Source organism: Lepidochelys kempii, chromosome 6, assembly GCF_965140285.1.
Source record: "Lepidochelys kempii isolate rLepKem1 chromosome 6, rLepKem1.hap1, whole genome shotgun sequence".
NCBI lineage: Eukaryota > Metazoa > Chordata > Testudines > Cheloniidae > Lepidochelys > Lepidochelys kempii.
The window spans coordinates 8,756,397-8,775,228 of NC_136385.1; the positions used below are offsets into that span (position 1 = coordinate 8,756,397).

Consider the following 18,832-nt stretch of genomic DNA (forward strand, 5'->3'; position numbering starts at 1 on the left):
AAATGTTGAGGCCACCACTTTGTAAAATATACATTTTAATCTCATCACTGCTGCCAACAATTCCATTATTGTCCTGCAAATAAAGTCCTACAATTAAATCTTAGGTTTCAAATACCTTTGAATTAAACTACCTTCATACCAAACCAATTCCAAAACCTACACTCACTCCTACCAAAGGTTCAAAAAAATTCTAAATTACAAGGTCAAATTTATGCACTTCAAGTTATATTGTATTTATGTACTTCATTGATGTACATATATATTTATGTACTTCAAAGTATATTATATTATACTTCGAATTATATATTCAATTAAAAAACATGCATTCCACAGTTTATAAAGTGTCTATCATAATGTAGTGTGTTATGTAACTAAGGCTATAAATCAACCCCAGCAGATTGTTACAATAAAAACAGTAATGTTTATACTGTTTTCATGTAGTTTAAAAATATGTTGTTGTAAAAAATGTAATAACAAAAATACCTTTCATGTTCAAACAGTATGCTTTGTTGTTATATCCAGTCACAGTTGATAAGGCTAACCATTTAATCTAAAATCAAAAATACAAAATCTAATAAAAATAAAAAATATAAAATGGTAGTTGTGCTAAAAAATGCACAAAAGGCGGGGGGGAGTGTAAAAACAAAATTAAAAAACATTAAATGTCGGCCTCTCAGTTGATTTAAAAACAAAGCAACAGTCAGGCTAATGCAGAACCATAATAACGCAAAATTTGTAAAGGCAGACCTGGTAAAGCGTATAAAAAACTGCAAACAAAGCTGTTTAACCTTGTCTTAAAATAAAAATAAAATGTAATTGTTAGCAAAAAATTTTAAAAACAAATAAAATATCAAAAAAGTATAAACAAAGACACCATCTTATATAATCAAAGGGTATAAATACTGCTTTATATTGTTTATACTTTAAAAAACTACTAAGGCAAAGGTATTCTTCATCCATTGTATTTCTTCCCTTGCAATTGCTTAAAAATAAACTCTTTTTGGCTTGTTGCATTCAAACTAATATATATATATATTTTCTTCCACAGTACCAAACCACAATTGCTCCAAAACAAACAAACAAACAAACAAAGCCGCTCACTCTGCTAAAACCGCCAAAGTCCAAAAATTCCTAACTACAAAGAACATTAAAAACTGGCCCTGGTAAACAAGGCGTAGCGTTATACACTGGCAAAAAAAAAAAAAAAACCCTTGTAAAATCCATGCTTAATAGTGTGGTATTAATGGGGTTTGGGGGTTTATTCCAAGGCTGCGCCCTGTGTTTTTCAATAAGTACCTTCAGCATGTATTGCCCTCCCTAATTCGCTTTCAAATAACAAATACCAAAGGTGCCTTGTTGCCACTGCCCCTGCCATTCCCTCCGTGATACTTCTACCCCCGTAACACATCCAAATACAAACAACATCAGATATTCTAATAAAACCCAATGGCCAAGGCCTTCACATTTTAATAATGTAATTAAATATTGTTTAAAAAATTAGGTTAAAGGTTCAAAATATCCTATCTAAGAAAACAATAAAAAACAAACTAGTCCATAAAAAGAAAAGTATACAATATCACTACAAATAAGCCTCAAAAATCTAAAATTAAAATTAGTGGATTTTATAGCGGGGTTAATATAAAAGCCATCTTAGGGGTCTATAATATGTCATAAAAAAGGTCCTTATTGTTTTTGGTTGCCCAATTAGTAAAGAACCAAATTCATATTTAAAAAAGGGTGTGTTCTGCCACCAAAAATTTACCTGTACTAAAATAGTCCCAGTAATTAATAACCTAATCTGTACCATGTTGCAAAATACCCCTCCTATGCTATTCATGTCAATGCTTCTTAAAAGTATTTTAAATTATATAAACAACAAATTTGATATGGTACTTTACTAAAAGAAATGTGTTAAAGTAATAGTAATTAATGCTATATTAAAAACTATAAAATTTACTCTTCCCCTATTTAGCTTTCAGGTCACGTATATCTATCCCAACTGCTCCAAAAAAGCTGCCATTAGGTTAGCAGAGCAAAGCGCCCGTGTCTCCTCTAAAAAAATATTGGGTCAAACACCTGTCAAGTGGGGCCAATAGTGCAGCAGCAATTGAAAACATTTATAAAAGCCAACAACATAATAAAAAATCAGAGCAGCTAAAAAAGGCCACTAGTCTTATGACTGAAGCACAGTTAACCCAAGGGCAAGCTGAAATGGATAAATTACATGTTATCTCCGCCCTTAGGTTAATAACCCAAAAGCTGTTAATAAAAATGGTATTAAATATCACTAAGGCAAAAAAAATTGCAATAAAATCTGGCATGTTCCAAATTTCCTAAATAACCAGCTAATGGCCATTCACAGTGACTTTAAGCACCAGGCCTGGCCCACTGCCCTTACTCGTGCTTCAAAAGTGCTATCTGATCTGTGGCCGTAAAAACAAACTTAAACGTTTTCAGGGTAAAGTTGCAGGCACTCGCAGTGCTCCTGCCAAGCCTACGGGCCAGTGAAAGGGGTGTGGGCTCCCACATACCAAATCCTGCCGGGTCCGTAAAAACAATGCATAGAACATGAAACAATTCACGGTAATATTAAAAAAAATAATTCCCCTGGTATGCCGAGCCAATTTGTTGTCAGTGCTCCTAAAATAACACCCAATGTTAGACAATCCAGGAAGTTTTTGGAAAGCATAGGGGACAATTTCCTGGCGCAAGTGCTAGAGGAGCCAACTAGGGGGGGTGCTTTTCTTGACCTGCTGCTCACAAACCGGGTAGAATTAGTGGGGGAAGCAAAAGTGGATGGGAATCTGGGAGGCAGTGACCATGAGTTGGTTGAGTTCAGGATCCTGACGCAGGGAACAAAGGTAAGCAGCAGGATACGGACCCTGGACTTCAGGAAAGCAGACTTCGACTCCCTCAGGGAACGGATGGCCAGGATCCCCTGGGGGACTAACTTGAAGGGGAAAGGAGTCCAGGAGAGCTGGCTGTATTTCAAGGAATCCCTGTTGAGGTTACAGGGACAAACCATCCCGATGAGTCGAAAGAATAGTAAATATGGCAGGCGACCAACTTGGCTTAATGGTGAAATCCTAGCGGATCTTAAACATAAAAAAGAAGCTTACAAGAAGTGGAAGGTTGGACATATGGCCAGGGAAGAGTATAAAAATATTGCTCGGGCATGTAGGAATGTTATCAGGAGGGCCAAATCGCACCTGGAGCTGCAGCTAGCCAGAGATGTCAAGAGTAACAAGAAGGGTTTCTTCAGGTATGTTGGCAACAAGAAGAAAGCCAAGGAATGTGTGGGCCCCTTACTGAATGAGGGAGGCAACCTAGTGACAGAGGATGTGGAAAAAGCTAATGTACTCAATGCTTTTTTTGCCTCTGTTTTCACTAACAAGGTCAGCTCCCAGACTGCTGCGCTGGGCATCACAAAATGCGGAAGAGATGGCCAGCCCTCTGTGGAGATAGAGGCGGTTAGGGACTATTTAGAAAAGCTGGACGTGCACAAGTCCATGGGGCCGGACGAGTTGCATCCGAGAGTGCTGAAGAAATTGGCGGCTGTGATTGCAGAGCCACTGGCCATTATCTTTGAAAACTCGTGGCGAACCGGGGAAGTCCCGGATGACTGGAAAAAGGCTAATGTAGTGCCAATCTTTAAAAAAGGGAAGAAGGAAGATCCTGGGAACTACAGGCCAGTCAGCCTCACCTCAGTCCCTGGAAAAATCATGGAGCAGGTCCTCAAAGAATCAATCCTGAAGCACTTGCATGAGAGGAAAGTGATCAGGAACAGCCAGCATGGATTCACCAAGGGAAGGTCATGCCTGACTAATCTAATCGCCTTTTATGATGAGATTACTGGTTCTGTGGATGAAGGGAAAGCAGTGGATGTATTGTTTCTTGACTTTAGCAAAGCTTTTGACACGGTCTCCCATAGTATTCTTGTCAGCAAGTTAAGGAAGTATGGGCTGGATGAATGCACCATAAGGTGGGTAGAAAGCTGGCTAAATTGTCGGGCTCAACGGGTAGTGATCAATGGCTCCATGTCTAGTTGGCAGCCGGTATCAAGTGGAGTGCCCCAGGGGTCGGTCCTGGGGCCGGTTTTATTCAATATCTTCATAAATGATCTGGAGGATGGTGTGGATTGCACTCTCAGCAAATTTGCGGATGATACTAAACTGGGAGGAGTGGTAGATACGCTGGAGGGGAGGGATAGGATACAGAAGGACCTAGACCAATTGGAAGATTGGGCCAAAAGGAATCTGATGAGGTTCAATAAGGATAAGTGCAGGGTCCTGCACTTAGGACGGAAGAACCCAATGCACAGCTACAGACTAGGGACCGAATGGCTAGGCAGCAGTTCTGCAGAAAAGGACCTAGGGGTGACAGTGGACGAGAAGCTGGATATGAGTCAGCAGTGTGCCCTTGTTGCCAAGAAGGCCAATGGCATTTTGGGATGTATAAGTAGGGGCATAGCGAGCAGATCGAGGGACGTGATCGTTCCCCTCTATTCGACATTGGTGAGGCCTCATCTGGAGTACTGTGTCCAGTTTTGGGCCCCACACTTCAAGAAGGATGTGGATAAATTGGAGAGAGTCCAGCGAAGGGCAACAAAAATGATTAGGGGACTGGAACACATGAGTTATGAGGAGAGGCTGAGGGAGCTGGGATTGTTTAGCCTGCAGAAGAGAAGAATGAGGGGGGATTTGATAGCTGCTTTCAACTACCTGAAAGGGGGTTCCAAAGAGGATGGCTCTAGACTGTTCTCAATGGTAGCAGATGACAGAACGAGGAGTAATGGTCTCAAGTTGCAGTGGGGGAGGTTTAGATTGGATATTAGGAAAAACTTTTTCACTAAGAGGGTGGTGAAACACTGGAATGCGTTCCCTTTGGAGGTGGTAGAATCTCCTTCCTTAGAGGTTTTTAAGGTCAGGCTTGACAAAGCCCTGGCTGGGATGATTTAACTGGGAATTGGTCCTGCTTTGAGCAGGGGGTTGGACTAGATGACCTTCTGGGGTCCCTTCCAACCCTGATATTCTATGATTCTATGATATTCTATGAATGTTTACATAAAAATAAAAAGCCAGTAAACATTTTTGGCCTTTAAAGCCCCCACAGCCTCAGTGCGTACAAAAGCTAAAGCTAAAATAAAATTTGTCACTGTTTCTAACAGCATTTGTTAAAAAAGTAGAAAACAAACACCCACCCTAACAAAACACCTGCTCTTCCAAGCTCGTTACAGCTGTGTAAACGTTAAGGTCACCATTTGCAAAACATACATTTTAATTTCACCATTGCTGCAAAAAATCCTTATCTATTGGCCTGCAAATAAAATCCTATAATTAAATCTTAGGCTTCAAATACCCTTTCATTAAACCACCTTAATACCCGACCAATTCCAAAACCTACACTCACTCCTACCAAAGGTTCAAAAAATCTCTAAAATACAAGGCCAAATCTATGTGCTTCAAAATATATATCAAATTAAAAAACATGCCTTTCATATCATCTATAAAGCATTTATCTTATGGACTAATTATAATATTGTGCTATGTAACTAAGGCTACAAAATAACTCTAGCATATTATTACACTAAACACATTAATGTTTGTATTGTTTTTGTTTAATTAAAAATATGTTATTGTTGTTATAAAAAACAGAACAACAAAAATACTTTTCATGTTCATACTAATTATGCATTATCGTTACATCCAACCAAAAGTTATGGAGCTGATCCTTTTAATCTAATATCAAAAATACAAGCTCTAATAAAAATAAAAGTTTAAAAATGATGGTTGTGCTAAAAGCACTGAAGAGGGGAGTGTGAAAGTAAAAAAGGGCATTTAAGTACAGCCATCTTAGTTCTGTTAAAAAAAGAAAGAAAGTCAGGCTAACTCTAACTCCTAAGAACTCAAAACTTCTAACGTCAAAACTGGTGTAAGCGTACAAAAATTGCAAAGCAAAAACCTTACCTTAAAAGAACAATAAAATGTAATTGTAGCACAAACATGTTAAAAACAAATACAATATAAAAAATGTATAGACAAAGCAGAGCTTTATGTAATAAAAAGGTATAAATACTTGCTTTACATTGTTTATACTTTAAAAATTTGCATAAAAACAGACACCCTGTCCAAACGGCTGTCTTCCTTCTTGCAATTGCCTAAAAATAAAACTGTCTCTAACTTGTTGCATGCAAACTAAAAGTAAGAACTTGTCTTCTTCCACAGTATCCATTTGTTCTTGTGTCCACATTGGTACTGAGCTTAAAGAATTCCTCTCCCTCCATGGTATTTATCCCTCTGATGTATTTATAGAGAGCAATCACATGTTCCCTCAGCCTTCTTTTGGTTAGGCTAAAGAAGCCAAGCTCCTTGAGTCTCCTTTCATAAGACAGGTTTTCCATTTCTCGGATCATCCTAGTAGCTCTTCTCTGTACCTGTTCCTGTATCCTTCTTAAACATGGGAGATCAGAACTGCACACAGTCTTCCAGATGAGGTCTCACCAGTGCCTTGTAGAACGGTACTAACACTTCCTTATCTCTACTGGAAATACCTCGCCTGATGCATGCCAAAACCGCATTAGCTTTCTTCACGGCCATATCACATTGGTGGCCCATAGTCATCCTGCGGTCAACCAATCCTCCAAGGGCCTTCTCCTCCTCTGTTACTTCCAATTGATGCATCTCCAGCTTATAACTAAAATTCTTGTTATTAATCCCTAAATGCATGACCTTACACTTCTCACTATTAATTTTCATCCTATGACTATTACTCCAGTTTACAAGGTCATTCAGGTCTTCCTGTATGATATCCCGGTCCTTCTCTGAATTGGCAATACCTTCCAGCTTTGTGTCACACACAAACATTATTAGTGTACACTCACTTTTTGTGCCGAGGTCAGTAATAAAAAGATTAAATAAGATTGGTCCCAAAACCGATCCCTGAGGAACTCCACTGGTAACCTCCCTCCAGCTTGACAGTTCACCTTTCAGTAGGACCCTCTGTAATAATTAGTATTCTTGAACTAATAATTCCCCATGTAGCACCATAACAAACGCCTTACTGAAATCTAGCTAAATTAGATCCACTGTGTTTCCTTTGTCTAAAAAATCTGTTACTGTCTCAAGGAAGGAGATCAGGTTGGTCTGGCACGATCTACCTTTTGTAAAACCATGTTGTATTTTGTCCCATTTACCATTGACCTCAATGTCCTTAACTACTTTCTCCTTCAAATTTTTTTCTATACTACAGATGTCAAACTAGCAGGCCTGTAGTTACCCGGATCACTTGTTTTCCTTTCTTAAAAATAGGAACTATGTTAGCAATTCTCCAGTCATGTGGTACAACCCCTGCGTTTACAAATTCATTAAAAATTCTTGCTAATGGACTTGCAATTTCATGTGCCAATTCCTTTAATATTCTTGGATGAAGATTATCTGGGCCCCCCATTTAGTCCCATTCAGCTGTACAAGTTTGGCTTCTACCTCGGATATGGTAATCTCTACCTCCATAGCCTCATTCCCATTTGTCATGCTACCATTACCCTAAGATCCTCATTAGCCTCATTAAAGACAAAGGCAAAGTACTTGTTTAGATATTGGGCCATGCCTAGATATCCTATGATTACCCTTAACTTCCACTCAGTCCTCAGTGTTTAACTGTCCCACTTCTTCTTTCTTTGTTTTCTTCTTATTTATATGGCTATAGAACCTTTTACTATTTGTTTTAATTCCCTTTGCAAGGTCCAACTCTACATGGCTTTTAGCCTTTCTCACTTTATCCCGACATGTTCGAACCTCAATAAGGTAGCTTTCCTTGCTGATCCCTCCCATCTTCCACTCCCTGTATACTTTCTGCTTTGTCTTAATCACCTCTCTGAGATGCTTGCTCATCCAGCTTGGTCTACAAATCCTGCCTATGAATTTTTTCCCCTTTCTTGGGATGCAGGCTTCTGACAGCTTCTGCAACTTTGACTTGCAGGAATCCCAGGCCTCCTCTGCCTTTAGATCCATAAGTTCTTCAGTCCAATCCACTTCCCTAACTAATGTCCTTCATTTTTTTAAAGTTAGCCCTTTTGAAATCAAAAACCCTACTCACAGATCTATTTTTTGTTATCCTTCCCTTCAGGTTAAGGTGAATTGGCTCATGATCACTGGAACCAAGGGTGTCCCCTACAACCATTTCTTCTAGGAGGTTCTCACAACTTACCAAAACCAAATCTAAAATGACATCCCCAGTTGTTGGTTCAGCAACTACTTGATGAAGGAATTCATCAGCTATCGCATCTATTAAAATCTGAACCCTATTATTATTACTAGCACTTGTCCTCCAGTCTATATCTGGGAAGTTAAAGTCTCCCATGAGCGAACAGTTCCCATGAGTATTTACTTCATTAAAAACATTAAAGAGGTCTCTATCCATAGTGTGGAAGAAAACATGAGTTTTTCATTGTGTCCTCCACCGCTTGGGTCACCACCACTGCTGCCTCTGTGTCTGTCTTTCCCTTCTCACCTCAGTCCTTCTCCTCCAGCAGAACTCCCCCTCAACCTCCCCTGTCTCCAGCTCTGGTGGCTGGCTCCTCTGCCGCTGCAGCCACCTACACTCCTTCCGGCCAGATGAGGGATTTCAAAACGTTCTGAAGAGTGCGCAGAAATGGGTAGAGGAGCTTCACACTGAAGCTATTTCCCCACCCATTCAAGAATACAAGAGTCACCAAAGAAGACGACATTTTGTATATGAGGCACGGGAGAATCTCATAAGAGACCCCAAACAACAATTCAAAGCTGAATTCTTTAACCGGGTGCTAGACTGTGCGATACAATCCGTTGCAGAACGTTTCATGCAGCTCAAGGATCACAGCAGCATATTTGGGATGTTGTAGGATGTTCCCTCCTCACTGTACTGTACTCCTCACTGTACCTGAAGAAGACCTAAACCAGCAATGCAGGGCACTAGAGACCGTGTTGACACATGACGACATGTGCGATATTGATGCAAGTGATATAGGTGATGAACTGAAAGCCCTTTTCAGATACATTCAACAGGATCAACTCCAAAGGCTGTTCTGGAATATACGTGCACAAATAAGATGACCACCATCTTTCCAAATTATTTTGTGGCTCTGTGCATACTTCTAACACTTCCTGTAACAGCTGCCAGTGGAGAACACAGCTTCTCCAAGCTGAAATTAGTAAAATCACATCTACGCTCCACAATGACCCAGGAGAGGCTAGTCGGCCTTGCAACCATCTCAATAGAGTATGAGTTGGCCCAGACTGTGGACCTTGAGGAAGCAGAAGCAGTTCAAATCTCTGCAACTAAGAAGGCACGGAAGCACCACTTTGATTATTCAAACATCAAAATGCCAGTGTTAACTTTCAAATGCCTGAACAGCAAATGTAACTTTTCTTGTCTGCATAGTAAAGTGTACTGACAATTTTTGAACAAGGCATTTAAAGTTGTTAGTTCTCCTTTATTGGGGTAGGTAGCAGAGCAGTACCACGGGCGGAGTAGAACAGAAAGAAGGCAGAATTGAGACCTTTCAAAGTTTTGGCCCAAGCAAGGGGGCATGGGGGTGTCATTTGAGCTCCCCGCCTGATAGGGTGACCAGACAGCAAATGTGAAAAATCAGGAGAGGGGGTGGGGGGGTAATAGGAACCCATATAAGAAAAAGACCCAAAAGTCGGCACTGGCCCTATAAAGTTGGGACATCTGGTCACCCTAATGCCTGAGGTGCCAAAATGTTGTGGGCCGGCCCTGCCGGCAGGTGCAGTGTATTGAATAAAACAAACACATACAAAACAGGATGTGATTGAAGAGAATTAGTCATTAAATAACTTATTTCTCTTCTGTTTATCTTGATGGAGGTATTAAATCAGGAATCACAGACTCTGCGAGCCCCAAAGCTGTGGGAGAAAGGTGGCATAAATCCCGAGTTGGAATTAGACTTTCAACAAACCAGAGAGCCGGAGGAGACAGACCTTCCCCAAGACAATGTCCTCTTATCGCCCTTTGTTCTGTAGTGGCAGTGAACATGGTTAGAAGAGATTGGCACTGCCAGGTGTGAATGGGGCTTGTGAGAGTGAACTATTTTCATTGTATTCTGCAGATAATATCGCTCAGATTCAAAAGGAGATGCCGAGTTAACTCGAGCTACACCTCATGCATTGCCCTAACTCGACTCCTGTCCACACAGAAAAACCCTTAAGATGTGCTGCTAATAACTCAAGTGAGCTGGCCCCTCGGGGCACAGGCTAAAGCCTAAGTTAGCACAACTCACCAGCTAACATGATCTTTCTGTAGTATGGATGCACGCTAGCTGCACTTGAGTGCTTCTAATTCTCCAATGCCTTCCCACTCTTCCCCCTGTGTCCCAAGAAAGGACAGACAAGTTCTCCCACCATCCACTGGGAAAGAATCCATACAGTGGCTCAGCTCACTGCTGGGCAAAGAGCCTTGGGATGAGCTCCTAAAAGTCTCAGTGCCCCACCTGAGTGAGTGCAGTGCCAGTCTGGAAACAGCAGGACCTTTGTTTATTCACAGTGCGGCTCTTCTCATGTGAGAGAGGCTGACTCAAGCCCAGTAACTGAGTGTAGAAAACTCAGGTTAACTCTGCAGTGAAGACAAAGCCTCAGATCTTTCAGCTGACAGGGATCTATTCTACCACAGTGGTTCTCAACTGGGGGGTCTGTGGCCCTGTTGGAGGGGGGGGGGTCACAACAATAAAGAGAGACTGGGAGTGGCTACGTCATTATGGAAGGTAGCCTATTTCCCCTTGTTTTTTCCTACCCACCCCCCCGACGTTCTGGTTAAACTTGGATTTAAACTTGGAGAGCGGTCAGTTTGGATGAGCTATTGCCAGCAGGAGAGTGAGTTTGCGTGTGTGGTTTTTGGAGGGGGGTGAGGGGATGAGAGAACCTGGATTTGTGCAGAAAATGGCCCACCTTGATTATCATGCACATTGTGAAGAGAGTTGTCACTTTGGGTGGGCTATTACCAGCAGGAGAGTGAGTTTGTGTGGGGGGGTGGAGGGTGAGAAAACCTGGATTTGTGCTGGAAATGGCCCAACTTGATGATCACTTTAGATAAGCTATTTCCAGCAGGACAGTGGGGTGGGAGGAGGTATTGTTTCATGATCTCTGTGTGTATATAAAGTCTGCTGCAGTTTCCACGGTATGCATCCGATGAAGTGAGCTGTAGCTCAGGAAAGCTGATGCTCAAATAAATTGGTTAGTCTCTAAGGTGCCACAAGTCCTCCTTTTCTTTCTCCCTACACATTTACTGTAATAACTCTAACTTCCCTTTTAACTAGAAATCCCCCTGCATTCAGCTTCCCTCAGTGCTGTTACAGCCTCTCCCACCCCAGCAGTTACCGAGCTGTGCCCCGTTGTGCCTGGGCACCCCAGCAGGAGCCACCGAGGTTCAGGGCTCCCTGGAGCCTTTTTACTGCCCCAGCGCCCCCATCCCCTGTGCTGAGCTGCTCGGAGAGTGCAAACCTTTCTTCTAGACTGGATGGATGTTCTTCAAACTGTTATTAACATGAAAGATCAGTGAACTGAGGGTGTGTCTGTGTCTCTCCAGCCTCTCGCTCTCCAAAACAGAGGACTGTATGTTTCTGAGCGTGTCTTCTCTCAGTTCGGAGACGTTCCTTCACATTCCCAGGCCAGGCCGTGTCGGTAGCAGTCAGAGAGACGGGGGTCAATGGCAGCAGGAGGGGACGGCTCTCTTTCACTGAATGAGAATGTGGGAAGCTTGCAACCCATGAAACAAAGAGCTAAAAATAATGAGGTGATTTATGAAAGGGGCCCCCGCTGTTACCCCAGCATTATGACTGAGACTGGGGTATGAATGAAGCCCAGTTTGTCCTCCCTTACAGGGGGGATCCCAAGCGTGTGACAAATGCTCCAGACCTCTCCCCTGGAGCCCCACAGAGGGGGAGCTGCAGTGACTGGGGCCTCTTGTACCCAGCTCTTGCCCCACCCTGCGCAGCACCAGAGCCTCCCGCTTCCCCTGCCGGCTCTGGGGCTGGGCCCAGACCCCTCCCTGACCCTGCAGCCTGGGCTCCCAGCACAGCCACAGCCCTGCCCAGGGGTCTGCAAGCCCTGAGGAGCCCTTTATAGCCCCCCCGGCACCCAGGCCAGCCCCTGATTGGCTGCTCCATTATCCTCTGTGCAAATTAGCTCCCACCCCCGAGGCTAATGAGGGCCCAGGTGGCTGTAAGGGGGGAGGGGAGCTTGGCATGTCCTGGGGTGACAGTTAAACCGACACAGCAGAGTCACCCTGTGGAGCTGGGGGTCACTAGGGAAGGGAGGGGGCAGTTCAGGGGGGGGCTGAGGTGCAGGAGGGGCTGCAGGGGTCAGGAGGTGGGTTCAGGGGAGCAGAGGGGGTTGGGGGTTCATACAGGGCTCATTAGGGGGACTGAGGAGGGGGCCAGGATGGGGGAGGGGCAGAGTCCAGGCATGGGGTAGATTTGGGGGGCAGAGTTGAGGGGATTGTTGAGGAGGGGGAAGTTCAGGGGCAGTTTACAGGGGTCAGTGTTGGGGAGGGGGAGAAGTTCAGGCTGACTCCCTCCCTCCCCAAGGCAGGGCTGTGGGGCACAAACTGGCTTTATTAGCAGGCAAGGACTTTCTCCTCCTCCCAGCCCCATGCGGTTTGGGGCTGGGGGCACAGAGGTTGGAGCAGGGGAGGGGTGTTATCAAGCCAAAGGGCGGGGGGTTGTTTGCTTCAGGGCAGGGAGCAGAATGGGGCGGGTGCCGTCCAAAGGGCAAGCGAAAGAGATGGAAGCAGGAGGCGGCAGGTGGCAGTTCAGGGGGCATGAGGGACAGGAGGGGGAAAAGGCTTTTTGGGGGTGACTGAAGGGCAGGAGGTGCAGGGCGAGGCAGGGTGTCAGGAGGCGGATTCAGGGGAGTAGAGAGGATTTGGAGGGGTTAGTAGAAGACCCATGGGGAGATTTGTGGGGGGAGGGTGTGGGAAAGGTCAGATTACAGGAACTGTTGCTGCTTCCCCCTGCCCCCCCTCCCCCCAAATCAGCCCAGCTGGGCCCCTCTGCCCTGGGGTGGGGAACTCGCACGATGGGGCTGCTTGCACTGCAGCCCCAGCCCCTGCTAGGGTGCCCAGATAGCAAGTTTGAAAAATCGGGACAGAGTGTGTGGGGGGGGTAATAGGCACCTATAGAAGAAAAAGCCCTGAATATTGGGACATCTGGTCACCCAAGCCCCTGCAGCGTCCCTGCCCCAGGAGACCTGTTGCCCCATCACCCCCAGGCCGAGCTGTGGGAAGGGAGACCTGAGCCGCCCCAAGGAGGGAGGCCGGAGAGCCTCAGTGCAGCAGCAGAAGGGGAGAAGAGCCCAGTGCTGGGAGCAGCGGAGAGACAGAGCCCATATGTGAGGTGTAAGAATTGGATGGGGAGAGGTGGGAATTAATGATCACCTGGAGAGTGGGAGGCCCTGAGTGGCAACACTAGGATTGGTCGTGTTCTCTGTGTTTATTATTGACCTGGAATAATGGACTAAAAACTTGAGATAGGAAAACTTGCCCGGGCCACCGAATTCTTTTGTTTGGGTGGATTGTGAGGAATTTCAAAAAGAGCTTGATAATGTCAGGCAACATTCAATGTGTCTGTGCAAGGTGCTGCCTTTCAAGAAGGCTGACTTAAGAAAATTCAGGGAGTTGGTAGGTAAGATCCCTGGGTAGCAAGTCTAAAGGGAAAAACAGTTCAAGAGTTAGCAGTTTTCCAGAGACATTTTTACTTGCCTGTAGCAAGGCGAAGGCTCACCGGCATAGCGCCTCCTGCTGGTCATCTTGGAAGTTAGCTCTTCAGCACTGGGAGCCCCCTCTGCAGGCTGGTGTCTTGCCTGCCTTAGGGCCCCCATATCCCTCCTGGACCTCAGTGCCCTTTTACCTTGGGGTGCTGCCCCCTAGCTGTACCCCCACACTCTGGGTCTCCCCTCCCAGGGGAACCCCCAACCCTCTAAACCCACCTTGCCTCAGTGGCTACTGCCAGTCATCATCTAGCCCCTGCTCACTGGGGCAGACTGCAGTCTGTAATGGCTACTCATCATTGGCGAGGGGGTAGGACCTGCTGCCTTTGCCTATCCCCAGGCTGCCCCTCTGCCTCCCCAGTACCTTTCTTAGGCCTTCAACAAGGCCTCAGCCTGGGGATTTAACCAGGCTGCTGCTCCCCAGCTCCCTTTGCCCTTCCCCAGCACTGCTCCACTTCAGGTACATTGCTCCCAGGCACCTTGCCCTTCTCCCTCCAGGGCTAGAGTGATACTCCTCTCACTTCTGGCCCCAAGCCCTCTTATAAGGGCCAGCTGGACCCTGATTGAGCTGGCCACAGCTGTGGCTGCTTCCCAAATCAGCCTAGCCCAGCCACAGCCCTCTCCAGGGATGCTTTTAACCCCTGTTTTACTGGAGTGGGGCAGTTGCCCCACTACAAGGCCTAAAAGCAAACTATTCCACTGCATAGGAAAGATAGGAAGTATAGCCAGAGACCATGCTGGCTTAACCAGGAGATCCTCAATGATCTAAAAATCAAAAAATTGTTGTACGTAAAGTGGAAACTAGGTCAAATTACGACAAAGGATGAACATAAATAACACAAGTATGTAGGGACAAAACGAGAAAGGCCAAGGAACAAAACAGATCATAGCTAGAGACTTAAAGGGTGACAAGAAAACATTCTACAAATACGTTAGAAGCAAGAGGAAGATCAAGGACAGGGTAGGCCCATTACTCAATGAAGAGGGAAAAAACAATAAGAGAAAATGTGGAAATGGCAGAGGTGCTTAATGACTTCTTTGTTTCAGTGTTCAAGAAGAGGGTTAGTGGTAATTGGACATCTAGTATACTGAATGCCAGTGAAAATGAGGTGGGATCCGAGGATAAAATAGGAAAAGAACAAGTAAAAAATTTAGACCAATTAGATGTCTTCAGGTCACCAGGGCCTGATGAAATGTATCCTAGAATACTCAAGAAGCTGACTGAGGAGATATCTGAGCCATTAGTGATTATCTTTGAAAAGTCATGGAAAACGGGAGAGATTCCAGAAGACTGGAAATGGGCATCTATAAAAAGGGAAATGAGGACAACCTGGGGAAATACAGACCAGTCAGCTTAACTTCTGTACCTGGAAAGATAATGGAGCAAATAATTAAGCTCTAAATTTGCAAACATCTGGAAGATAATCAGGTGATAAGTAATAGTCAGCATGGATTTGTCAAGAACAAATCGTGTCAAACCAACCTGATAGCTTTCTTTGACAGGGTAACGAGCCTTGTGGATGGGGAGAAGCTGTAGATGTGGTATATGTTGACGGTAGTAAGGCTTTTGATGCAGTCTCACCTGACCTTCTCATAAACAAACTAGGGAAAGACAACTTAGATGGAGCTACTATAAGATGCGTGCAAAACTGGTGGAAAACCATTCCCAGAGAGTAGCTATCAATGGCTAACTTCCTGTCAGGGTGGTTAAGCACTGAAATAAATTGCCTGAGGGGTTCTGGAATCTCCATCAGTGGAGATTTTTAAGAGTAGGTTAGACAAACACCTGTCCGGGAGGATCTAGATAATGCTTAGTCATGCCATGAGTGCAGGGGACTGGATTAGATCAGTGGTTCTCAGCTGGGGGTCAGTGAGCCCTTTCAGGGGGGCCGCGGAGCCCCACGGCTGAAACCTGGAGCCCCAGTGCTGAAGCCTGCCCCCCCCTTCCCCCTAAGCCAGGAGCGGTGCGGGTCTGAAGCCAGTGGGCCCCCTGCTCTAGTTAGGAGCGGCGCGGGGCTGAAGCCCGCGGTGCCCTCCCCATCCCCCCCAAGCCAGGAGTGGCACAGCCAGAAGCTAGGTGGGGCTGAAGCCGGCAGGGTCCCCACACCCCCTCCAAGCCAGGAGCAACGCGGTGCTCGAGCCGACAAACCTCCCCTCCCCCACAAGCCAGGAGCAGCAGGGAGGCTGAAGCCAGGAGTCCCAGTGACTTGCCCCTGAAGCTGGGCATTGCACTGGAAGCCCCCCTGCCTGCATACAGCCCATAGCTACCCCCTGCCTGCACCCTGAGCTACCCCCTGCCCATACACAGCCCTTAGCTATCCCCTCCCTGTACCCTGAGCTACTCCCCTCATTTCACACAGCCCCTAACTAACCTCCTGCCCGCACCTGAGCGGTTTTCAAACTTTTTGAACTGAGTCCCCCCTTTCAGTTACATTTTTGGTTGCATCCCCCCAGAGCCCAGACAAGCTGGGTGCCCTCCTGAGCGAGTCAGGGGGTGGAGATGGCACATCCTCCCTGGACCCTGCTGTGTGGAGCTGGGATGAGCCATGCCAGGCCTTCCTTACCCCCCCGCCACCAAAAAAAAATTGAAGTAAAACTATGCCTATGCCCAAGTGTGTCCCCCTGGCCTGGAGCCCACGCTTACCCCCTGCCGGGCCCTCTTGTTCTTATAGGATGTTGAATGGGGCCACAGCAAGAAAAAGGTTGAGAACCCCTGGATTTGATGATCTCTCAAGGTCCCTTCCAGTCCTATGATTCTATGTGGAAAGGAACAATTGAAACCGGGTGACATGGGCAAATCCACTGAGCAGCTGGGCTGACAGATAGAGTACGGCAACTGCGTGGCATGTGGCAATGAAGAGAAGAGATTCCCCCGTGGGACAGTAGACGGAGCCACTGCCCAATCCAGCTACACTCACAGCCCCACTGCCGAGAAGGGACACAGAGAGGGAGTGTCACGGGTTGGGGTCACTACAGAGAGTTTGGGCCATCAGTGTTGTTACTGGGGATTTCTAACCCTACATATTTCGGTCTGTTTGTGTGTATGTGTGTATAGTTATCTAATTTCCCTTGTAACTGTGGAAAATCCAGTCTTTGGGTTGGGGTTGAACTGCTTCACCTGGGGGTTGCTCCATTGACTCCACAGCTGGCCCTGCCTATCCCACCACAGCGATTACTAACTTGTGCCGCATTGGGTCTCCACCCCCCCACCCCCTCCCCAAGTGAGAGCTCAGGGCTCCATGAAATGTTCTCACTGTTTAAATGAGAAAACAAAGCCCATTTTTCATGAGGTCAGTCGTTCTTATCAGCATCAGGCCTCTCAGAAGGGCTCATTTAAATGTTAAGGGGTCCTGTATTGCTTGGGATCTTGGGTTTGTACTTTGGAAGCATCACATCTCCTGAAATGTTTGCTGACCTCACCCACTATCCTTCCTCTCAGGGCTAAATAAAACAAAAAGTTTCAAGGCAACATTTCAAAATAAATAAGCCACCACAAAAAAGTCTGTTCCCAAGTTTATTTTGTTTAACTGTAAATGGTTTTCTGTTGTTTCTTATGCGTGATTACATTAAAACAAGAATCCTAATTTCTTAATGCACAATAGGGAGAGTAAATGACAGTCATGCTCTAAATATAGCAGTTTAATTGTCTTCAACAGATTCTTATTTGGGGGGGAGAGACTCAGTTTAAACACTCAACATACATGCCAATCATTTATCTGTGTTTACAGCCTATTCTAAAGTAATTACTTCCTACTATGTAATACTCAGGTCCTGAATCTGCCCTTGTCTTGAATAAAGAAAGTTTCACTGATGTAACTTAGGCTATGTCTACACTGTCAGATGTACAGCTCCAGGAGCTGCAGTGCCCCTCAGAGAGCGCTGCAGGGAAAGTGCTGCTGTGTGTTCACAATGCCAGCACAACGGCAGCTCTTGCAACGGCCACAGAGCAGTGCATTGTGGTAGCTATCCCAGCATGCAAGTGGCTGCAACATGCTTTTCAAATGGGGTGGTGTTGGGTGGAGTGTGACAGGGAGTGTGTTGTGTGTATGTGGGGGGAGAGAGAGTGGGTTTGGGGGGGGGGATGAGAGCATGTCAGCATGCTGTCTTGTAAGTTCAGACAGCAGCAGACTCCCCTCTCCCTGCCTCTCAAGCAACATTCCACAGTAATGGTTTGCTTTGTCCCAGAGCAGATAAGCATTCCAGCTGTCAGAAACGGCGCTTTGAAAGGACATATCCGCATTCCTACAGCCGATTCCAAACAATGACAAGAGTGGCCACTTGACTTAAGGGGATTAGGGGACGTTTCTGGAGGCGGATCAGAGCGCAGTAATGCAACACCTCGTTCACACTGACGCTGGGGCGTTTCAGCCGAGATGCACCAAGCATTATGCTTCTGGTGGAGGTGGATTTCCAGAGGCACTCCCGCTACAAAGTCCAGGTGCTCTACGTGCCTTGACAGTGTGGATGGGTCATGAGTTAGGGTGCCCGGGGTTGCTTTTAATGCACTCTAACTCACAAGTGTAGCCAAGTCCTTAGTGATTTTCAGCTATTAGGCTGGGCAGAAATGCTGTCCTGCCACAAGTAATTGTCAGCTCTTTTGAGCACTTAAAATAACAAAAGGCCCTATCTCCTGAACAGTGGGGAGAAACAGGTTAAACCAGACCAGGGACCCTTAGGGAGAGTTCACTCCTCCTGGCAGAGATACCTCTCCTCACCCCTCTTACTTTCGCAGGAGTCAGGCATTCAAGCACCTGGCTTAATGAGTCCTTTCAGCTGAGGGTGACCCCTCATTTGAGACAGGTTAAGCACAATTCTGCTCCCCTTTACTTATACAATAAATGCAACAACACTGACAACAACATTTCACTACCCCTTCATTCAGTACTAAAGTGATCTGTAACCCAACACAAGTCAATATTGATCACTTTGAGCAACACCTCTATATCTGCTGGATATCTAGGCAGAGTAGGTGAGTTCATGTAAATACAATTTCCTCCTAAAGTCTCTCCCGCTCCCAGCTAGCTGTCATGGGAGAACTCATTCGGACCCTGTTTACATAGTTATGTTAGGAAGAA

General features: G+C 45.6%; 1 pseudogene; it reads right to left on the reverse strand.

The window, feature by feature from the left end:
- Positions 1-13,796, reverse strand: part of LOC140912874 (up-regulator of cell proliferation pseudogene) — a 75,082-nt pseudogene extending 61,286 nt beyond the window's left edge.
- Positions 13,797-18,832: the final 5,036 nt, after the last annotated feature.